This window comes from Callithrix jacchus, chromosome 1 (genome assembly GCF_049354715.1).
Source record: "Callithrix jacchus isolate 240 chromosome 1, calJac240_pri, whole genome shotgun sequence".
Taxonomy (NCBI): domain Eukaryota; kingdom Metazoa; phylum Chordata; class Mammalia; order Primates; family Cebidae; genus Callithrix; species Callithrix jacchus.
Genome location: NC_133502.1, coordinates 167,737,010 through 167,761,547, shown reverse-complemented (window position 1 = coordinate 167,761,547; position 24,538 = coordinate 167,737,010). Strand labels below are relative to the sequence as shown.

Here is a 24,538-nt window from a genome sequence, read left to right as displayed (position 1 = left end):
TGTATATTCACACCTCAAAAAATGATGTCACTGGATCAGAAGACCATTTTACTGGGAGCAAGCTGTGGGGGCAAAGGAAACTCATTTTCATATCCCCACCCCCAATAATTATGTTTATCCAGATGGAATGTACTGCATCAACAGGATAAGGCTTTATATAGAAAATAAGTCGCTGGATGGAATAGCTTTGCAAGTCGAGTGGGAAGGTGTTTCTTTCCCTCTCTAGCTCAGAAGGTGTTTATGAATAGACATGAGGTAGATTATCAGGGATTGGGATGTATAATAGGAATCCCCAGATAACTTAGCACTAGCAGTTATGGCCACCTGAGAAAGTGATATTAGATTTGAAAGGGAAGACTATAGAGACATTTTGATGAAAATATTTTATTTATAGAGTATATTAATTTTCTATTGCTATGCAACAAATTCCCACACATTTAGTAGCTTAAAATATACATATTTATTGTCTCACTGTTTCTGTAGATGTCCAGGAATGGAGTGACTGGATACTTCACTCAGGATCTCATCAGACTGAAATTAAGGGGTCATCTAGGGCTGTGGTTGTCATTTGGGGCTTAGTGTCTTTTTCTAAGCTCATTGGTTGTTGGTAGAATTTATTTTCTTGTGGTCCTAGAACTGGGGTTTCTGTTTTCCTGCTAGCTGTCAGCAGGGACACCTGTCAGTGTCTAGAAGTCACTCATGGAGCCTTGCTACATATCCTCCATAGAGAGTTTACAGTCTAGTTGTCGGCTTCCTTTTAGGCTATCTGGATCACAACTCTCAGACTTCCTTTCTTATAGCCAGTGAAAGCATACTGCTTTTCAAAGCAAACATGGTTTAGCTGCCCCATCCAAGATAACAATCCTTCTATGAGTCATTCTATGTCACCAAGCTTCTATTTTTTTTCTGTAAAATGGGGCTACCTGGTGTGCCTACCTCATCTTTCAGTCATCACAAAAAGTGAGATTGAAAAAAAAAACTCGAAACCACCAAAAAACAGCAAAACAAAGAAGATACTCTGTGAGATTTCAAGAGAACTTGCATATACTGATATACTGAACTAGTAATTCATGTAGAATGTTGAAGGAATTTGCAATAGGGATGTTCCTTGAGCTTCAGCCAGCAGGATATTTTTCTAAACACCTTTCCTAAAACTTCTTTTAGAAGTTGTGTGTCACCAAGGCAGAGGCCTGGGCAGGCTTAGGCTTAAGGAACCTGGAAGTTTAGCAACATGGAAAGGAGAGGGAGGAGAGAGAAAGCTGGACGTGTCTAGCAAAATCATTTTGCATACTCTTGTGTCCAAACACATCCATTTCCACAGCTGGGAGAAACTGACAGGAGACTAAGAAGGGTCCAAATTCTGATCAAGGAGTCAGTAAGTAATAGCATGCCTCCAGAGGTTCACTATGTTTGCTGAGGAATCAGAGCCAATAGCTGGGAATACCAAGAGCAAGGTTCACATACGCAAATAATCACCATGAAAGAAAGTGAAGAATGCCACAGAGTCAGAGGAGAATGGATATGCTTAAAGACTGAAGACTTGAGAAAGAACTTCTGTTTATTGAATAAATTTGTATGGGGCTTTTCCCATGTAAAGGGCTACGTAGCTTAGCGGCAACATTTGTCTTCTACGGCAGGTTGGCCTCAGTTCTAATTTTGGTTCTGATATGTGATAGTGGGTAATTTGTTCAGCCTCTCTGTGCCTCAGCTTTCTTCATCTGAATATGGGGGTAATAGTCATAATGACAATACCAACATCATAGGTGTGTTAAAAGGATTAGGTGAATTAACATTTATGAAGTACATAGAGCAGTTCCTGGAACATAGGGCATAGTTAATACAAATACACTGTGTCTTTATGTACCAAGCTCTCACCATGAAAATATGTTTTATGTCTTTCAGTTTTAGTTCAAGCTCTCACCATGAAGAAACTTTTTATGCCTTTTAGTTTTAGTTCTAGCTGGGGTAACATATATAAAACAAATAACATCATTGATAAATGTTTAATTACAATGATGATATATGTTGTGACAGAGACATCCAGGGTTGTAAGAGAGATGATAGCCTTGGTCTGGAGGTCAGAGAAGTGACATTTACACAGATACTCAAAGGGTAAGTAGGACTTGGCTAGGAGGGGAAAGCAAGCACAAAAGCCTAGAGGCAGAAAAGGAACTTGGTAAATTCTAGTAACTGGAAGAGAGCTAGTGTGACTGGAGTGGAGAGAGGGGGACATGATTTTAGAGGGGAAGTTAAGGCCAGATCATGCACAGCTTTGTATACTTCGTGGAAAAATGTGTTTTATCCTAACTGAGATGGTAAAGGATAAGGCATATGAACTAAATGTTTAAGGAAGGTTAAGATTTGGTCATGCAGAAATGATGGGTTGCTAGGGAGAAGAAGACCTGGGAATAAAGGGACCAGCCTGCACAGAAAAAAGGAAGTTGGGAATGAAGAACCAGTGAGCAGTTCATTTTCGCTGGCATAGAAGGTACCGGCGGTTAACTAGGTTATAACTAAGTTTGCAAAAAGCACCGGGACCAAATGACAGAGGGCATTAAATTCTGGATAAAATGGTTTTGACTTTGGTATACAGTTAAAAGTCTACCAGGTTTTAGATAAGCAGAATGATGGATAAGAATTGTGTTCTAAGCACATTGCCCAAGCAGAAAGATAGAGAAGGAGGGAGGGAGGGAGGGAGGAAGAGAGATAGGGAGAGAGAGACACAGAGTGAGAGAGAGAGAGAGAGAGAGAGAGAGAGAGAGAGAGAGAGAGAGACAGACAGACAGACACTGACATTAAGAAGCATAGCATTTTTTATTTTGAAACACAGTCTGGGTCTGTAGCTTAGCCTGGAGTGCAGTGGTGCAATCTTGGCTCACTGCAATCTCTGCCTCCCGAGCTCAAGGTGTCCTTTCACCTCAGCCTCCCTAGGGCACACCATCATGCCCAGCTATTTATTCATTCATTCATTTGTTTATTTGTAGAGAGAGTGTTTCTCCGTGGTGCCCAGGCTGGTCTCAAATTCCTGAGCTCAAGTAATCTACCTGCTTTGTTCTCCTGAAGTGCTAGGATTACAGGCATAAGCCACTGTGCCAGTCCAGCATAACATTTTTATTCAGTGAAGACATGCTCATAACAGCCTAGATGACCGACATGGAAGGCTTAAATGTTGCTCACACATATTAACCCCTCAATAAATATCAGTTATTGTTAATTCAATGGTTTTAAAAATGAAAAATAGCTGTTTGTAAGTGTAGAATATTATACCTAATATGAAGGCAAAATTTTCCTTCTTTTAGCTTTTCAATAGTTCCCATCGACGCTGAGCAGCCTGCTACATTCCATGGGGTGTTGGGATTATTTAGGCGTGAGTACGGCTCTGCAATGGATTGCAGACTCCTAGAAGACAGAGACCAGGCAAGACATTTATCTTGAAATCATTTATACTACCTCACAGTCACTAGGCACTTAAGAAATACAGACTTCTTTTGGCAGTTGTTCGCCTATTCTGAACCCAAAGTACCCCAGATTAAGGGATTTTAACTCCTTTGAGATTTGACAGGAGTAGTGAATTTAAGCTTTTGAGACAGCAGCAGGTGGCTGAGAGTCCTGCACAAACAGGACAAAATCTTATCTTTATTTAAAGAGGGAGAAGTGAAACCTCCATTTCATCACTGAACATTTATCTATATTTATTGTCTATTTCTAGAAAAAAAATGCTGCTTACCTTTTTGTTAATTTATTCACTGGATTTCCCTTTCTGATTTCTTAAGCTTAAATCTAAATAAAGCAACCTATAAAATCTAAGGTCAGATTACATACCAGAAAAGTCACCTACTCTAGAGTCCTGAAGCTGGTATCCAGGGACAGACATTCACAAATGAGATTATCAGAGACAAATACAGCCAAACTCCATGTAAAATTTTGTGGGCTTTTTTATAAGTACATTTTTCCACAACATACAGGGACTATAGCAATTGTGAGGTTCTTAAAACAGTCTGTGATATTAAAAATGTTGTCCATTGTTTTTCAAATCTATCACACTATGAATGACACTCTGGGAAACATTCCATTTTCTTATTAAATGTCCTTGTACAAAAGGTCCTATTTTAGCATCACCCCAAAATCTACAGATAGGAAGTTCTTTCTTAAGTCTACCCTAATCGGTTGGCAACGCCTCCCCATGGAAGCCCTTAGTAAGTTCAGTGGAAATAGCAAACAGCTGCTCACCAACACCCACCCCAAAGAAAGAACAAGACATTTCTCACATATCTCAAGCTGCCTTAAATGTTCTTTCTTTGGCAAAGAAGAAAAAAAGGAGTATATTTTTGGCCCCTAAACCTTTTCCCACCCGTGTGTATTTCTGCAAAAATGTTATCCATATGGTTTTGATTGCATTCTCCATAAGTCATTAGAAATGCTTTGCACTGAGAACTTTTCTGATGACCAAGGAGTCTTTGGAGACATTTTAAAATGGCCCTCTTAGCCTTTCTTCATAGAAACGGGAAAGCTAAACAGAGCCAAATGCAAATGAACTAAGACCTGGGAAGGTTGGAGTTTTATTCAAAACTCAGAAACCATAAGGCTCAAGTGAGCCTGAAATCTGTCCATGCTAAGTCATCACCTCCTTCTCCAGGGACAAGATACACTAAATCATCCATTGGCACAGATAATGCAATGGCTTCAGACATTGAAGTTTATATTTAGGATATGGTTCAGTGACCCCATAAAATTCCAAGAACTTCCAATCATCCCAGGGCTTCCTCATTATTCCCAGTGGGTAAAGATTTTGGACTTGGACTTGGGTGTAGAATTTCTCACTCCATCACCTACTAGCTATATTTTGGCATGCTACTCAAGTTTTTCAAGGTTCAATTTCCTATCACATAAAGATAGAGTAGTATTATCTATCTTACACTGCAAAGAATTTTCAGAATTGTAAGCAATAATATTCAGAACATTGCACATAAGATGCTTGGTGCATGGTCAAAGTTCAAAAATTATCTTTCCTCTTTCTCTCTGTGTAATAGCAGTTGGAACTAGGAAGAGTTCTTTGTTTCTTTAGGGAAATATTGACGGTGTGGGTGAGAAAGAGAAAGACTGGACAGTGTTCCAAAGCATTAAGTCCTCTCTTCCTAAGGTATATAGACCACAGCCCATCTTGGGAAACTGATTACAAAGAAAGGGTTAAGAAGAATGAGTCAGGCCCTTTTGTGGCCATCACTGAAGCAGGAGCAGCCAAAATAAAGTTCAATCCCGTTGTGATTCCTACCAAAGCAAGAACCACAAAAGGTGTTTCAATGCCCCTTCCCACATTCGCAGGAAGATTATGTCTTCCCCTCTTTCCAAAGAGCTGAGACAGAAGTACAACGTGCGTCCATGCCCATCCGAAAGGATGATGAAGTTCATTTTGTATGAGGACACTATAAAGGTCTACAAATTGGCAAAGTAGTCCAGGTTTATAGGAAGAAATATGTTATCTACATTGAATGTGTGCAGCACGAAAAGGCTAATGGCACAACTATCCACGTAGGCATTCACCCCAGCAAGGTGGCTATCACTGGACTAAAACTGGACAAAGACTGCAAAAAGATCCTTGAATGGAAAGCCAAATCTCACCAAGTAGTTATAGAAAAGGGCAAATACGAGAAAGAAACAATTGAGAACATGCAGGAATAAAGTAATCTTATATACAAGCTTTAATTAAAACTTGAAATGAGGAAAAGAAAGAAGTTTAAGAAGAAAGGAAGAAGGAGGAGGGGAAAGAAAAAGGACGAAGAGGAAGAAGAAGAAAGAAGAGGAAGAAGAAGGAAGGAGGAAGAGGAGGAGGAAGAAGAAAGAAAGAAGAAAGAATAATAATCAGAACTTTGGTCTTCATCGGAAGTTGCCAGACTACCGTGTCTCAGGTTGATTTCAGAACTGCATTATCAGCAGGGCTGTTGTTGCTTACTAACGGTCATGGAAGCAGACCTCAGCTGGGGGATGATGGGGAGACAAGTAGAAAGATAGGTACGAATAAAGGAAGGATTGGGGCACAAGGAGGCAGAAAGAGAGGGAGAAAAAAGAAAGAGCAGGGAGAGGCGAGAGATGGTGATCTGGTATTTCATACTGCGGTGGGTGGGAGAAGCAGTGCGTGTGGTGGGCATATTTCTTCGTGGTCAGAACCAAATTCAGACCTCCCCTGGGGAACCTGTTTGCAAGACCTGAACCTGGGCCAGAAGCCAAGGGAAAGAAAGTTGCCCAAGCAAAAAGGGAGAAGTTTCCACCAGGCAGAAAGAGAAATCGCTAGGTGGGTCAGTGGCTAGAGAGCTGTCCGTGGTGCTGACTCCTCCTCATTTGGATTCCAGTGGAGACTTAGAGGAGCTCTGCACCATCTGCTGCTCCTCTCTTTCCTCTAGTCTCAGTCCTGACCTCCTGAGACCCAGGATCATTCTTGCTAGACCTATGTCTTCTCTCTTTCTCCATTCCTCTTTGTCTAATAAATAATTTTTCTCAGGTTCCCAGTTCATCACTCAAACATTTCTCTTCTATTTTGTTTCAAGACTCCTCTTCTTCCAATTAGTTCACTGGCTCCTAGATTGTTCTAGGCCTCCCTGGTGATCACATCTCCCTCCTACCATCCTTTCAATTAATAAACAAACAAACAAAAAAAAACATACGATGGCAATCATAAAAGCAGACAACATTCACTGAGTACTCACTAGGTGTCAGGGAGCAGTCTGAGTGCCTTTGCATATATTAACTCTTGAGCAGTCTAAGTGCCTTTGCAAACATTAACTGATTACAATTCCACATCAACCCTGTTAGATAGGTAGATATATTATTACTCTATTAAACAGACAAGGAATTGAGGCTTAAGGTAAAGTATTTTGGCCAAGACCACACAGTCAAAGATTCCAACCTCTCTCCAGCCTGCACGTCTACTGAATCTGGCTCTTTATATTTTCCATCATCTTTTCCTATGCCTTCCTGCCCTTCTGTGTGGTCGCTTTAATGCTTTCTATTCTTGCCTCATTTTCAAGGGACTAGGAATCTGCATTGCTGATTTGGTTTAAATCAGAAGGGAAGCAAAGTAAACAAACATACAGAATGTGCACTGTGTGGGAATTTAGATCATACGAGGGCTTTATTTTCCGCTTCAGGGAGAGGCCCCACGTTAGGGACCTCTCACGCTGATTGCGGAGTCTTTTTTTTTTTTTTCTTGTCTCAGTCCCTGTACCCTCGCCCCTTCTCCGCCTTTGGTGGTCTCCAGAGAACTTCGCGTCCCCTCAGCTTCTCACTCCTACATCCTGCCTACGTAGAGAAGCTCTTGCTTCATTCTGGGAGGTTACGTGGGCTCTCGCCTACACACCGAGGGAAACAAACAGTGCCAAACACTCACAGAGAGACGCGCAGACACAAGCGGACCCACACGGGCACCTCCCGAGACAAAACCCACACTCGATGGATACACGAGGCCATGGGAACACCCCGGGCCCCAGAAACACTCAGGTACTCGCGGCGCACACAGTACAGTCACGCTCAAGAGCACCAGGATCCCGGGGTTGCGCAGATACACATCCCTTCGGATGCTCGTGCACATAGACACAACACCCGACACCCCCCAGACCCACGAAACTCCCCACGGCTCAGCCCTCAGCCTCCACACCCCCCCCCCCCCCCCCGGGCCGCCCTTCCCTCGAGGCGGCCTTGCGACTCTCCTCCTCTCGCTTATCCTCCTCCTCCGCCTAAAGATGTACAAAACACTACTGGGAAGCAAGCCTGCGCTCGGCTCCTCCCTCCCCGCCCCCCCGGCCGCCGCTCCCCCATTCATTTTCAGCCGTCGCTGGCTAAGTCCCTCCCCCCGCGTAGCCCGGCCTCTGCTGCTCCCCGCCCGGAGACCGCGGCGCACTTGGACTTCCCTCTCCATTCGCCAGCCGCCGCGCTCCGGGTCCCCACGGCTGCAAACTGATCCGGTGTGGGGGGGGAGGAGGAGAGCGCAGGCGAGCGAACAGCGATAGAGGGAGAGAGCTAGCAAGAGCGAGCCAGAGAGAGAGCGCCAGAGCCGGGAGGCAGAGGGAGTGGGGACCGCCTTCCGGAGCCGGGATTCATGCCTGTCCTCGGGACCAGCGAAGGGGACTTGACGGCTGAGTATGAGCCAGGCTGCTAGGAGCCAGGTACCCCCACGCCTGCAGTCCCCGCGCCGTCCCCGGAATGCGAGCTGGACGCAGGGCTCTCCCAAGTTCCCACCGAGCCGAATAAAAAGCGTCCGCCCGCAGCTCTCCGCCAAAGACGGACATTGACTCCAGGTAAGGCGGCACCGGGGTACAGCGCCCCGCAGCCCCACTGCCCTTGGACCCGTCCCTGGACCGCATTCGGGGCACCTCCCGTGCGCCCCACCCCTCCCCCTCCCGGCACCCTCGTTTGCTAGTCACCTGGCCTCCCCGCTGCCTCCAAGTCTTCTCCGGCTCTAGGGAGGGGGTTCCTGCGCCCAGGGCTGAAAGGGTTAACTGCGGGTTGGAGTGAGTGGCGTGTGTGTCCCCGCGCGCTCCCGACGTGTGCACCATGGTGGGAACTTGGTGTGGTGCTACTGTGAGTGTGCGTGTGCGGCGTCGTTTGCGTTTGATGCGTGTGTTTGTGGTGTGCGTGTGTCTGTGTGTGTGTGTATGGGAGGGGTGAAGAGAGAGATGTCCTATAACCTACTTACGGCGCGATGTGTGTGTGCATGTTTGTACGTATGTGTTTGTATGTGTGCACTCGTGTGTCTTTTTAATGAGATCTCTCCAGCTTACACGGAATGGGACCCCTTTACTATAAGATCACGTAGTCATCGGGAAACCCACTGTGGACTTCCTCTAGGGGCTCTGGGCTTGGGGTTTAGGGAGAATTATGGGGCTGTATATAGATGGCACCTTATTTAGCCCGGTGTTGGTACCCTTGAAGGAAAATTCCTCCAAACGGTGGAATCCTGCTACACTGGGACCCACCGCTTAGTATGAAAGAGACATGGCCAAGCCCGGAGACAAATGAGACGCTACCACTTTAAATTCCACACTGGGCAGACTCCAGGATTCTGATGGGAATTTGGAGACACTGGATAGTGGGTGACAGAGAAAGGGGGAAGTAGGCGGTGGGCTCCTCATCTGGGGCTTGGCAAGTCTGGGATAGGGATCTACCCTGCCTCCCTGTTGGCAATCAATACAGCCCCTTAGGCTTCTGGTGCTTTGGGGGAGGATCTGGGCAAGTTTGCATGGATCCCCCTTAGGGAAAAGGAGAAAGCATCCTCAGGGACTTGCTTATCCATCACAGTTGCAAAGGGTCTCAGAGGAAATTTCATTTGGGGGCAGCTCTGGATGATATGGAAGGAGATGGATGGGGCACTTTCCTAAGATAGATTCATCTTCCCCCATTTCAGTCAGGGAAGCCCCCAGAGAATCTCTGTCTACATATGCCTCTCCATGGCTCCACTGGAGTTAGAAGGATATTGGGAGAAGGCAGAGAGGTGGAGAGAGGTGGAGAGAGGTCGGGGGAGACGGTGGGAGGGGGGGAGGGAGAGAGAGAGAGAATGAATTATTTCAGTACTGAGGGAGATCTACAATTTGAAAAGGGGCTGTGAGTGGGGAACCCACAACAGAATGTGGCAGTAATTGACTTAAACTGCTGTCGGTTTGCACATTGCATCTCTCACTTGGCACCAAAATACTGCCAAGGGCAGGGGGGCGGTGGAAGAATCTCAGCCAGAAAAGCAGTTTGGGTCAAGGCCTTCTTTCTTGTTTCCTCCACCTCCTGGGAGACTCTCTAGGTAGGTCCCTTGGCCACCCTGCCTTGGTACTGTTGGGCTTGGGCTCTGGGGCCAGCCATTGATTTGATTCCCAGCTGCCTCTTAAAGGCTTGCCCTACTCAGCAAAAATGCTGAGTTTTACTGCTGTTAGCATGGCTTCCAGACTCGGCAGCTGTTACTTTCTCAAGGTAAGCGGCAGCCGTTCTGCTCTCAGGCAGGGAGGCTAGGAGAAGACGAGGCTGTGACGCTGGGACACAGCTTCGCATTTAGCACAGCTTGGAGGGGCCACTGAAAACCTTAGGGGGAAAAAGTAGAAATACACTTGGAGTAAAAATTTACACATATATATTCTAGCAAAAAATCTATATATCTACATATATACACAACATATATATGTATATATATTTTCTGGGAGAGATAAAAGCAAACACGTTTGTAGGAACCTGCCCTGGAGGGTGGGCTCTACCTGCAGGCACTTGCAGACATACCATTCTCTGTCCAAAGGCTGATACCTCAGGCTGAAGCCTTCACACAGCCACAGAAAATCTCCTTTAGGAAACTCATGTCAGAGCAGAGCTCCCTTGATTCTCTTGGGTAGGAGTTATTAGGGCCAAGGAGGAGACCCCTTTTGAAGAACTGCCTCCTTTTCTCTCTTTCCAAATTCGTAGACAATTGAAGCTGGAAGGAATAATAAAGAGCAGAAAGGCAGGACTCTGGGGCCTAAAGAGGGAATGAGAATTCCCCAACATTTGTAGTGAGTTAGTGGCATGCCCAGGACTAGATTCTAGGCTTATCAGCTAGATCAATACCCTTACAACACTTCCCATACTGCCTGGGACCATATACTGCTCACAACCCTGTCCTGCCACCCTGCCACCATGATCCCAAGCCAGACAATCGCTTGTCTTCCCTCATTAAACTTCACATTTCAGAGATGGAGTTCAAGGTTTTTCTATCTGGAAACATGACCCCAAAGAGAAAAGGTCCAATGTGCATGCACACACACACACATACACACACACACACACACACACACACGCAGACACATGGGCTGGGTGGGGAGGGGGAAAGAGAGAAAGCAAGCGAGAGAGAGAGAGAGAGAGAGAGAGAGAGAGAGAGAGAGATTCCTTCTCCAATATCTTTAGAGAATTACCCAGGTGAGGACTCATTACTGACTATGACTAGTTGGCAGAACCCAGCAAAGTGTCTGGTCTGTATCTGAGCTTTTTATTAAGGAATGCACTGCTTTCCAGAGAGCAAAATGTACACCCATCCACCAATGCAAATACTTCAGGCAAATTAATTTCTTTATATTAATTAGAATCTCACCCCTATACATTTCTACATGTTATAGGCACAAGAGCACAGAAAAGCACACATGCATAGGTGTGCTTACACACACATGTGCACACAAAGATCCAGAAACCTTTTCTACTTACTACATTTCCAAAAAAGAGAACCTCCGCACCAAATTGTGTTCTCTCATATAAAGCATCTCCCATGTGAAGACTAGGACTCATGAACTCCAGGGAAGGAGAAATGTAAAACCCTATGAAAGAGAGACCCTGGAGAAGTCAGAATTGAGTTCACTCAAAAGTGTGCTCTTAGACGTCTAGATGCCTCTTTCTGGGTGCTGGCAAGTAGTGAAAAACATGGGGGTTTTAGGCCCATCCGCAATAGAGCCTTTTCCATGCAGGATTTTCCGGGGCTAGATGGCACTTTAGCTCCCAGAAGGGGGAGCTGTGACTCCATTTCAACCAAGGAGAAACAGCTCAGAGATTCCAAATCAGCTGTTGGGCCCCCGTTGAGTTTAGAAGACCCAGCTCTGGCTGCAATGAATGTCTTCGCTGCTGGTACAGGCAGGGACTGTAAAAATACCCGCCCCTGATCAGTTCAAATTCAACATCTCTTTCTTAGTGCGTGCAAGAGTTTATGTTATTGATCATAAAGTCCTCTATTTTTTCTGTAAAGGTCTTTGCCCAAAGGCCCTTCAGTTGTGCAAGGAGACATCTTTTGCTTTGCAACCTCTTTCTTTCCCCCTCCCAATTCCTTAGAGGAAATCATAGTACATTATCACTTGAACAGACCATCAAGGTTAGACATGCCCTACCCTTTTTCCTGCTTTTCCCTTGCTGAAATACAAAGCTTCACAAATTGGCTACTGAACTACTGGAAACCATGTTAAAGACAAGATGGAGGTCATGTGAAAAAGACAAGTCCTTAAATGTCATTCTTCAAATAATTTCTCTAGTAGTGCTCCCTTCTGCAAAGACCATCTTTATTATTTTTTCCTCCATGCCCCACATTTGGCCATGACTTTTAACAAAATTCTACCCATATTTCAACATCTAGCTCAAATGACCCTTCTAAGAAATCGTCTCAATACCTTATTTTGGAATTAATCTCTTTATCACTTGATGTTTGTGTACCATTTTATCTGAAACTCTATTTTAGCTTGTGTCTCCGTTTGCCCTGCTTTATAGCGCCTGGGGTATAGGTCTATCTTACCCTCTTCTGGATGATCTAAGAAGCATCTTTGTATTCCAGGGACTGACACAGAGTAGTTGCTTTGTAAATATTTGCCCTTACATTTCATGTCACATCTCAATAGCAGCTGTCCTCTCTCTGTCTCTCACACTTTCTAGCTGACAATTGCTTCATATTCATTTAAAGCAATGCTGTTGTGGCATTTTTGCCTATATCAAGAATATGGCGATTCCAATGATAATACAGACACACAAAAATTAGACCCTACTTGGAAGTGAACATTGACTTCCTGTAATCCAGGGTCTTTAATTTTGTTCTCTCACATAGTCCTTCTTTCCACCAAGTGGTTTCCACCAAGTCCTTCTTTCCACCAAGTCCTTTCCTTTCCACAGAAGAGGAAAATGAAGCCCCGGCTGGACAGACTCCTTGACCAAGGTCACACAACCATCACAGCTAGCATTTGAATCTGTCCTCTTCCCTGCATCATCTCTGCTGTTTTCACTGGACCACTGAGTTAATGGTAACTCTTATGAATGACCGGCAACATCGGGTTGTTCAATAGATGCTAGGAATAGCTGGGACGTATTATGAACTCTTTGAAATTGATGGTAGGAAGGTGTCATGGAGCCACTGGATCAAAGAACACCTCTGAAGGTTTCTCAATAACCAAACTTTTCTTCATTTTCAGGAATGACAAGTCCTTTTTGTGATACCAATAATGCATGACCGTTCAGTCTTAGTTTTAGTACTTTTAGTGACAGCAAGTTCATTACCACACAAACCAGCCTATGTCATATTTGAAGAGATTTGTTGGAATATTTTCTTACTTTGCCCCTAAATCATCCTTCTATCAATGTGTCTCTGAAATTGTGCAAGTGTAATTCACTTCCAGTTATCAGTTCTTCAATTATTATGAAAACATAATTATTTCACAACTATTTTCTTTGAGAATAGAGGGGATTGTCTTCACAGCCCTGTCTTCCGTAGCCTCTGCTTGGAGGCCTCTTGGCACCCTCAATACTCTCCTAGGGGAATTGTCTAGTTTACCTCACTTTTAGGGCTTACATGCCACTACAAAAGGGAAGGATGACCTGAAATTGAGTGAGGATTTATTCAACAAATATTTATTAGGTGCTTGCTGTTTGCCAAACATTGCTGTAGACAAGCTGTCAAATAGAACTGTCAGTGATGATGGACATGTTTTCTGGTCTGTCCAATATGGTAGCCACTAACCATGTATGATTACTGAACACTTGGAATGTCGCCAGTGTTGCTGATGAACTGAATATTTAATTGTATTTAACTTATATTAATTTTTATTTTGATTTATATAGCTATATGTGGTTCATGGCTACTGTATCAAATAGCATAGATCTGGACTTTGGAAATATAGCACAAATGTGGTCGTTTCCATTAAGCTCCCACTCTAGTGGAGAGAGATGGATAATCAATGAGTAAACAAATAGATAAGCAAAATAATTTTATATAATATTAAATGTCGCACCACCGATTATGGTAATATGCTAGAAAGGAATGTGGATGGTATAATTTTAGATAGAGTAGCCAGAAGAAACCTTCTCTGAGAAAGTGATATTGGAACTGAGGTTTAAATGAGAAGGAACCAGCTATGTGATTTTTGTGGGTAAGGAGCATTAGAGGCAGAGAGAAGAATAAAATGGGGTTGGCCAGGTTTGGTAGCTCATGCCTGTAAGCCCAGCACTTTAGGGGGCTGAGGTGGGAGGATCACTTGAGCCCAGGTGTTTGAGACCAGCCTGGGAAACATAGCAAGACCCCATTTCTACAAACATAGTAATAATAATAAAACCAGCTGGGCACCTATAGTCATAGCTATTCAGTAGGCTGAGGTTGAGATCACTTGAGCCTGAGAGATTGAGGCTGCAGTGATCTGTGACTACACTGCCACACTGCAGCTGGGCAGCAAAGTAAGACCCTGTTTCAAAAAACAAAACAAAACCACAGTGTCACCTCATTGGGACAAGCTGAGGAAGTCTAAGAGATGGACTAGCTGCCAGTGTGGCCGAAGCTTTCAAATTGGGAAATTGACACGAAAGGGAATTAGGAAGGTGGGCAGGGCAGATCACAATGGCCTGTACAAGAGAGTGAGAAGTTTTGACATCTTTTCCTTGTTGTCTCTGGTTGTAAGGAAGGTAGTTTGAGGACTAAGGAGAGTTTGACAATTGACAGAAGGTCATTATCAGGTACTCTTGGTGGGTTTTTATGATGTCCATTTTAAATCAGAAATTTCAACAAGTGTTCTCATTTTAATTTCTAGTCCTACTCTGAATGTCATACCCTCGAGATACATCAGTGTAAAGGGTGGAAGAGAAACAAGAGTAGGGGAAATGGATAGAAAAGGAAGAAGAGAATGAATATGTGGGGATAAAGTAATTTAAATGGCGTCTTGTGAAAAAGGATGAAAGCTGGAAGTGTTCACTTTGAATTGGCAAATAGTTATTGCAATCTCTTGTCTTGGAAAGGCTTTGGACAAAGTGACTTGGGCGGTATGGAGATCAATCTTGCTAGGGGCTGGCAATCTAATAGTACAGATCTGCAAATTTATAAATAATTATTCATGATAAATTGATAATTGCCACTTCAGAAGGTTGGGGAGAATTTTGGGTAAGGGAAAGTCTAAAGGAAGACACACCAGTAGTGATAGTGGTGAGGAGAATGTCGACGGTAACTATAAGTCTCAAGCTCACAGGCTGTATCTTTTTGTTGTATATCCCCATTAATTCAGAATTTCATACAATTAGAGCACAGGGACTCAGGGTACTTGATTCCAGTTCTGGCTCATATCACTATGTATCTAGACCTCCTTAAGAGCATATCTTTCTCTCTCCAGGCTTGCCTTCTGTAAATTTAGAAGGACCCGGCTGTGGTCCTTCTTCATTGAAAGTATATTGCCTGACTCTATGAAAATGTTGCGGTCAGGTGCAGTGGCTTATACCTGTAATCCTAGCACTTTGGGAGGCTGAGGTGGGCACATCACAATGTCAGGAGTTTGAGACCAGCCTGACTGACATGGTACAATCCTGTCTCTACTAAAAATACAAAAATTAGCTGGGGGTGGTGGCATGCATCTGTAATCCAGCTACGCAGGAGGCTGAGGCAGGAGAATTGCTTGAACCCAGGACCCATAGGTTGCAGTGAGCTGAGATTATGCCTCTGGACTCCAGCCTGGGTGACAGAGTGAGACTCCATCTCAGAAAAAAAAATGCAAAAAATGTAGCCGGGCATCATGGTGCACACCTATGGTCCCAGCTACCTGGGAGGCTGAAGTGGGAGGATCACTTGAGACTGGGAAGTAGAAGTTGCAGTGAGCCAAGATTGTACCACTGCACTCCAGCCTGGGTGACAGAGTGAGACTCTGACAAAAAGAATAATAATATATTGCATGACAAAGATCTTGTACAAGTAGAGAGACACACACAGAGTACCTGTGCTTCCTCATAAGATTTAGATGTATTCTAAAAAAAAAGCAAATTTAAAGCAGGTCATACACAGACTCTGTTTCGAGACAGTGTGGCTGAATGGTGGTGAGATAGCAATTCTGTGCCGTGGTGGCAACTCCTGATATCAAAGTGATTAAGTGTTAACATGAAATCCACTGTCCTCATGGAACACAGCAGCCTGGAAAGACTGCCTAGAGATCCCTCAACAGTCCTTGCTACTGAGGGGGCAAAGAAGACAATTAAGGAGATAATGAGGCTGAGAAAAAGTGAAATTAATTTTTTTTTTCATATGAGGGTGAAGGGGATCTTTGTCTCCTGAGGGAACTATCTTTTGGAGATTGCAAGTGGCCTTAAGGAGAATAGCCTGAATAAGACTGGGTATGAGAAAGTTAAGAGTCATAAATTACCTGGGCTTCCTGCTATCCCTACACAGGAGTGGAGAGCCTGGTGAGGACACAAAATACATCATTCTGAACAAATTTTGTTCGCAGTTTGCAGGGGTTTTCTCACAGGGTGCAGAGTTGTATACAAGGAAGTTGAGGCCATCTTGGGATAGCTGGGAGACTGTATTCCCCCAAGGGTGGGAGGTAGATTGATAAGGCAATTAACAAAAGCAACATGCAACCATTTTTGTGTAAACTGCAAAGGTCAGAGCGGCAGGGCTCCGAGTAAATGGCCTATGTGAACAGCTAGAACCCTTTGTAAGGGTTAACCCAGTACTGGCCCTCAGAGGTTTCTAAGATATAATTTATCTAGCCTTGCAAAGGTCCTGCAAATGAGCCAGTGGGAACCTCTGTGAGAAATAATGGATCTTGGGGATAATAGAGAACAGTCGCGTTACAGATTACAAGCTGATTCAAATAGAGGAGAGGCAGACATCCAGGATATGATTGCTTTTTTGGGGAAAAAGTGGTGAATTCTCAAGTCTCCATTCTAAGATTTAGCAATCCGCGAAAGTAGATGAAACTCTAGTAGGCTGTGGATGTCCTCGAGTCCCCAGGAGCTCCAAGATAAACCTAGAAGAGCAAACAGAGAACTGTGACAGAGACAGCCGCCTCTGTAAGTACATTTCCCTTTACATGGTAGTGGCTAAGCTAAATTTCTTATGGAATTTGATGGGTTCTGAGTTTATAGGGACATGATAAAGGAAGGACCTACAGGAAGCCTTGGCTGGCACGATAATAACATTTTCACAAGCACAGGGGCCATCAAAAAAGAAAATCAGCACTTTGGTATGTTTAGGAGAGATTGAAAAATAGATTACTTGGCAGGGGTTGGTAATATGGTTTTGCTGCTGGGACACATTTTGGAGATATAGTTCTTATAGGTGAAGTGGTGCACATCCAATGCCATTGCCAGAGTAACCAAGGCTGGGGAGGGCTGAGAGGGGTTATAAAGAATTTTATTCTGAATGTATATCCATAGGACAGCAACATTGAAAGTCCAGTGAAGGCTTGCAAATGATTCCTGAAAATATTACCAAGTCAGCTCCAGTGTTGCTTACCTCTCTCTCTTCCCTGACAGTGGGAATGATACATGTAGGCACAGCATGGACTGGAATTTGAGGGGTCTCTGGAAGGATCTTGATCTATAACGTTTAGAGATCGCTGAAAAGTCACTGCCATAAAGCCATTCTTGAAGTGGAAAAGTGGATGTGCCAGGCACATGACATATTCTTTGTGCTGCAATGGATACTTGATTTAGATATCCTACTGAATATTCTCAACAAGCTCATGCATAGGTAGTATTGTGCCCCATTCTAGAGATGATGACACTGAGCTTAGAGCAGTAATACCACTTGCCCAAGGCTGTATACTGAGTCGGTTGTGTTTTGTTGTGGATTTGAATCTATGTCCTTCTGACTTGAAAGTATCAAGGTTGAAAGCATGGGTATGCTGAAGTTTGAATACCTGCTCTGCCACTCACTACCTATTTGACATGGGACAGATTACCTGATGTTTCTGCACTAGTTTTCTCATCTGTAAGATGAGTATTATAATAATAGTAACTCCTGGTTGGGCATGATGGCTCGCTCATACCTGTAATCCCAGCACTCTGAGAGGCTAAGGGAGGAAGATTGCTTGAGGCTGGCTGTTTGAGACTAGTCTTGAGAATATTTAGCAAGACCCTGTCTCTACAAAAAATTTTTAAAATTTAATTAGGTGTGGTGACCTGTGCCTGTAGTTCTAGCTACTTCAGGGGTGCTGAGGCAGGAGGGTCACTTAAGCCAAGAAGTTCAAGGCTGCAGTGAGCTGTGATCATGCCACTGCAATTCAGTGTGGGTGGCAGAGTGAGATTATATCTCAAAAATAACAACAATAATAGTAACTTCATAGAGGTATGTGTGAATTTCATTAGTTGATGTGATAGGTGCCTCAGACAGTGCCCGGCAGGTCATCAACACTATATAAACATTAACTGTTACTGCTTTGTATGGTTCCCACACCCTCTTAGATTAAGCATTGCTCATACGCTCAGGTATGTGCTCAAACTGGAAATAACATGTAGGGGAAAAAGTATCATTAGGTTCAAGGTACTACTAACCTCCCCACCATGTGGCAGGGGGATAGCAGTGATTAGAGGAGAGAGAAAGAAAGTAGGAAAAGGCATTGGAGAATGCAAAATGATAGAGGCAGATTTTTTAATTCTCTCTGTTACAACAGACCAGAAACGAAATATAGATGTAAAGACCAGATAAAGACATAGGATCATCCACCATCAAGGCAGGAAGTCATCCTCAAAATACTCCAGCTCAAATTCCAGTCTCACTTCTTTTTTTATACATGTAAACTCTTTTTCAGATCAATTCGTAGCTGGGCATGGTGGCTCATGCCTATAATCCCAGCACTTTTGGAGGCTGAGGCAGGCAGATCATGAGGTCAAAGAGATCAAGACCATCCTGGCCAACATGGTGAAACCCCATCTCTAAAAAATACAAAAATTAGCTGGGCATGGTGGCATGCACCTGTAGTCCCAGCTGAGGTAGGAGAATTGCTTGAACCCAGGAGGCGGAGATTGCAGTGAGCCGAGATTGCACCACTGTACTCCAGTCTGATGCCTGGTGACAGAACAAGACTCTGTCTCAATAAAAAACAAACAAAAAAAAAACAAAAAACAGATCAATTAGTATCTGAGTTGGTTTTAGAACCCTAGCCTTGTGCAGCCCATCTCACTTTCTTTTTTTGAGATGGAGTTTCACACTGTTACCCTGGCTGGTGTTCAGTGGCCTGTGATCTCAGCTCGCTGCAACCTCCGCCTCCTGGGTTCAGGCAATTCTCCTGCCTCAGCTGGGATTATAGATGCCCGCCACCACACCTGGCTAATTTTTTGTATTTTTAGTAGAGATGGGGTTTTGCTATGTTGTCCAGGCTGGTCTCAAACTCCTGACCTCATGATCTGCCGCCTTAGCCTCCCAATGTGCTGGGATTACAGGCATGAGCTACTATATGCAGCATCACTTTTGCTTTGTTTTTCTAATCTATAAGACAGGGTATTCATCAGATGCATATGAGAAAGTAGATGATTGACAGTATGCTAGATGCTCTTGTGTGAACTGTGTTTATCATCCTCCTTCTTATGATTCCCCTCTTCATCTTTATTCTCATTTATTTTATTGAGTGCTTGCATGTTGTCACACATGATCTCTCATTTAACCTTTACAGTAGCACTCTGAAGTTGTAACTAGTCTCCCCATTTTCCAGATGAGAACATTGTAGGTCAGAGGTAAAAGGATTTACCCCAAGATCTACAATAGGTGACAGCATAAGTTTCCAAGCTCAGTGTATGATATCAGCAACTGTATGTGATATTTTGTCTTTGAATTGCCATTCCTTCATCCACAGCTGAAGGCATTGTCCAGCTTTCAGCAGCTTGGTGGCCTCTCAAAGACAAGGTTGAATATTGCTGCCTAATCTCTACAGTCTTGGTCTAGGTTGATCATTGCAAATCTTCAGCCTCTCTGTCATGCAGACTCTGCCCTCAATCCTGATCCTGTACATGCCTAAATGTGAAATGCATCCATCTTTCATGTTGCAGGAGATGTTATAAATGGTGCCACTGGAAGGAGCTTTCTTAAATCTCCTTAACATTCTGCATTTTGCTTTCTCTCCTTTATCTGTCAGCATCATGAATATCTTCCACTCTTCCAGTGCTTTCTGGCTGCCAACTTCATAACCTCTTAAAATAGTAATTTAACTTCACAATGCCTCGGCAGGAAACCTTAGCTTAGCATGTTTATCTGTATCCTTAGTTCAAATGCTGCTGACACCAGGACCAGTAGTTATAGAATGAGCTACTTTCTAACTCTGGGCTGGAGCCAAGAGCCAGGATCTTACATTTCCTAGGAGTAGAACCACCAAAGCCACCAGTGATAACAGTAACAGTTTTTCAAGCCAGTAAATAGCAGGGTGGAGTTAGCATGAATTGTGACAGCCAGATGTTGCAATCTCTCTGTCTGTCTCTGTTTCTTTTTCTCTGCTTCACGTACACACACACACACACACACACACACACACACACACACATGTATAAAGAAAGGAATATTGAGCATAGTTGAGAATAGGTAGGAAGAAGAGCAGTTGATACTCCAGAAAATGTCCAAAGCAGATTTCTCCTTCTCTAGTAATAGAAGGTAAGCCCAGATATGGTATTAAGATCACCTACTATCAGAAGATAATCTTGGGGTGGGACTTCTATCTAAAAATGGAATGAGGAACTCATGTGGCCAATAAATGTATACAATACAGGATATTTAGTTCTCCGGTAATCAAATAAATGAAAATAGCAATGTGATGCTATCATCGAAATGGCTTTTTAATTTAATGGCAGCATCTAGTATTGGCAACAATGCAGGGAAAAGAACACTCTCACACAGCACTGGTGGAAATCTATATTGAATATAGCCTTTTATGAAATATGACTTTCATCATTCTTTCATAAACAGACAGACATTATGTGTTTTTGTTTTGTTTTGTTTTGGTTTTTGAGACAGAGTCTCACTCTGTTGCCCAGGCTGGAGTGCAATGGTGCAACCTCTGCCTTCTGGGTTTACAAGCGATTCTAGTGCTGACCTCCCGTGTAGCTGGGATTACAGGCATGCGCCACCATGCCTGAATAATTTTTGTACTTTTAGTGGAGTTAGGGTTTCATCATGTTGCCCAGGCTGGTCTTGAACTCTTGACCTCAGGTTATCCACCTGTCTCAGCCTCCCAAAGTGCTAGTATTATAGGCCACCATGTTCGGCCAAACATTGTTATTGAGCACTTATTCTTTGCCAGATGCTTTTCTATGTGCTATGAATACAGGAGGGAGTCAAACTGACCAAGTCCTCACCATCTTCGAGCTAACATTTAATTGAGAAAGAAGATAATTTATAAATAAAGAAGTAAACATACGGTGTATTAGATAGTAAAGTGTGATGGAGAAAAACAGAACATAGAGAGGTAACACACATGGAACAGATGGCTTGGTGAGAGAGGACTTGCTGTTTCATGTAGGTGGCTAAGAAAAGCCGTCACTGTGATGCTGACATTGGAGCAGAGATCTCTAGGAAGTCAGGGATAGAGTCAGGTGGATATCTGGGGGAAGATCTTTCCAGGTGGAGACAGCAAGCATTACATTTTTGAGATGGGATTTTCAGTGTATACGGAGACCAGTGTGACTGAAGTGGAGTACCCAATAGGAAGTAGGGGGAGAAAGAAGAAATACACTGTTGAGAAAGCATGGGTTTGATCTCTATCTTGATCTTTATAATTTCTTTCTCGATTTCTGTCTCTATCTTTATCTCTACACCTATTTTGTAAAAAGAAAAAAAGGTGCAAATATTTCTGTGGGAAAAAAAAGTCCCCTTCTAAGAAGTCAGTTAATTAGATGTGTACAAGTCTGTGAAGAGGAAACGTTATCAGAATGTTTGGAGAAAAGAAGGAAAACAAAGCATAGAATGGAATACTCTGTGGTCGTTAAGAATGGTATTAGGCAAGCACACTTGTACATTAGAAGGTGGGATGAAGGTAGCGTGTTTCATTTTTAAACAGGGCTGACAACAATAGTACCTTCCTTCTAGTTATGCTGTTGAGAATGAATGTCGCATGTACAAAGCACTTAGCAACATGCCTCGCATACAGTAATAAATGGCGCTTATGACATTTATCAACATCGACATGTTTTTTTGTGAATTACCAATTTTAAAAAGCATAGGGTGAAAAATATCATATAGAGCATGATTATTTTTTAAGATGTATCCTAGTATTTGAATAGTCATCTTTGGGTGATGAGGTATAGTGAATTTCATTCTTTCTTACCTGTATTTTCTAATATTTCTTTAATAAATGTGTATTACTTGTATAATTAACATTTTAATTAGTGGGATGTGGGGGATCAGTGAGCAATGTGTGGTAGGAACAGGACCCAAAGCAGAGGAGAAAGCTTTAATTCTGTTTTCTCAATTTCTAAGCCATTCATCCATCCTAAATAAAATTTAAATAGACTCAGTTTTTTTTTCCTCTGTTTTGCTCCACCTCGGCCTGAACAGTAATGCTCATAAAAACTGGAGATTTGTTAAATGATTTATACTTACTTTTTTTCTCTGAGACAGGGTCTCACTCTTTTGTCCATGCTGGAGTGCAGTAACATGATCATAGTTCACTGTAGCCTTGGATTCCTGGGCTCAAGCAATCCTCCTGCTTCAGCCACCCAAGTAGATGTGACTAAAGGCACATGCCATCACACCTGGGAAGGTTTTTTCTTTTTTGAGAGATGGGGGTTTTGCTGTGTTGCCCAGGCTGATCTTGAACTGCTGGCCTCAAGCGATCCTCCTGCTTTGACCTCCCAAAGTGCTGGGATTACAGGTGTGAGCCACTGTGCCTGGCCTGATGTATACTTTCTAAGGCTTACTAAAATAGCTATCAAATCCAGAAAAGAAAAGCTGTACTACCTTTGTTTCACTTGGAATCATTTCATGTCCTGGTAGTACTTTGTGTACCACACGCTGGAAACTTTGGATTTGCAACTGCTACTTTGGTGGCTTAATGCTTTTGCTTTCATGCAATCTTAATATTTAATTTTGGGTAAATCACATCCCTTCTCTGGACCCTCACATCCCCTAAGTTTTCTCAACTGCAAAATGAAGCCTGAGGTTCAGCAGAGGTTCTAAGAAAACCGCTGAAGCCTACCACAAAAGCAGGGAGGCTTTGAGCAGGTGAGCCTGGAGAAAACCGCTGAAGCCCACCACGAAAGCAGGGAGGCTTTGAGCAGGTGAGCCGGGATCGGAGATCATCCCCACCTCACCACCTGCACCAGAGCAGCTCCATGTTTTCCACTTAGCTTCATCACATTTTTGTATAAGCTTTGAATAAGGGGTTCCCAGGCTTTAAAACATGACTTGAAATCATTGGTTTAAACTTTAAATCATCTCTAAAGTGGATTATGAGTGACACATTTTGTCCCAGATTTTCCATTTAATTTTTCCTAATATTCTATGTAGTATTCTTTAGGAAACTCTCCACTAGATAGATTTATTTTCTATAAAAATCAGAATATTATGCATGTCAAAAAATGTATATAAGCAATTCTGATGATCCATATTATTTCAGAAATGATAATGATTTTTTAGAAAATTACCAAAGAATAATAGGAAGGGAAGTTTCCCAATGGTAAGAAGGGAAGTTTAATGTAAGTTTCACCTCTTTCTCTCTCCCTCACTCTCTCACTGGTGGGTCAAGGGAGACGAAGCTGTTAAAGATGACTTCCTCCAAGATTGTTCCAGATCTACCGAGGCCTGCTCTTTCTAAATAGTGCTTCCAGGAACAGCAGGGTCTCAATTATCTCACCGTGGGCTGTGAAATTCTAAAAAAAAAAAGTTCTCAAAACAAAATTAAGTTTAATTTGCTTTAATTGAAAAATAAACACATGCCATGTACAGCACTCTCAATAGAAGGAGAAAGGGCTAGAAAATGAAATGAACAGTTGGGTGTAGAAGGCCCTTAATTGTTGAATACTCTGAAATGGGAACTGGTATTGATTGAGAAAATAAATTCAGAGTTAAATTCAGGAACAGAAAATGTGGGCCTCCTCCAAGCAACAGTTTTCTTAATTTCTCATGATATTTTTATTATTATTAAGAACACTGTAAAGCAGTTGTGGGATAAAGGAAGGAGCTCCAGCATGAAGCCAGAGTGTTGGAGATTCTGTCTTTTTCCAATACTGGTGTTATGTGATCTTTGGTAAGTGTTGTTTCTTAGCCTCAGGTTCCTCATCTGTAAAATGGGGATAATAATTCATGGATTCCTATGATGATGGAATAGTTAATACACATGGAAGCTTTACAGTACTGTTAAGAGGTGATAGAGGAGGATAAAGAGGAAAAGGAGGGAAGAGTGGAGGAAGGTTAGAGGGAGGCAATGAAAAATAAGAAAGAGGGCACCGTAATGAGTTCAACTAACTCATTTAAGCTCAACATTTATTGAGAGTCTTCTATGTTCCAGGCCTGTGCTAGATGCTGAGAATAAAAGGACAGGAAATAGCCAAGGCTTGCCTCAGTGCATCTAAATTCTACCAATAAGCATTCTGAATCTTTAGGCCGTAAAATGAAGTCAAGGAGGAAACTGGAGCTACAGGAGGTGTTTGAGTAGCCTTGAGGCATGCTTTAAGAGCTCTTCTTTTTAGTGATCATTCTTTATTTGCATGCGGACTCTGCCTTCCCCATTCAAATACAGACACTTTGGCCTTGACTAAGGTGCCTATGTTTCATAGAAAAGAGTCTGGAAACCTCATTTGTACGAAGTTGATAGTGATTTAGAATTTAAGTTACAGTGTTAGA

General features: G+C 43.0%; 1 protein-coding gene and 1 long non-coding RNA gene across 3 annotated transcripts in view; one reads left to right on the top strand and one right to left on the bottom strand.

Annotated features, from left to right (window-relative positions):
- LOC108593074 (uncharacterized) overlaps positions 1-8,579 on the bottom strand; it is a 42,009-nt gene extending 33,430 nt beyond the window's left edge. Inside the window, exon 1 of the long non-coding RNA XR_001913432.4 lies at positions 8,415-8,579. This is a non-coding gene — a long non-coding RNA (uncharacterized LOC108593074). The remainder of the gene's footprint in view (positions 1-8,414) is intronic.
- BRINP1 (BMP/retinoic acid inducible neural specific 1) overlaps positions 7,888-24,538 on the top strand; it is a 200,973-nt gene continuing 184,322 nt past the window's right edge. For both annotated transcript variants that reach the window (XM_002743254.7, XM_078375351.1), the window contains exon 1: positions 7,888-8,288. The gene's annotated coding sequence lies outside the window, so the exon portion shown is untranslated. The remainder of the gene's footprint in view (positions 8,289-24,538) is intronic.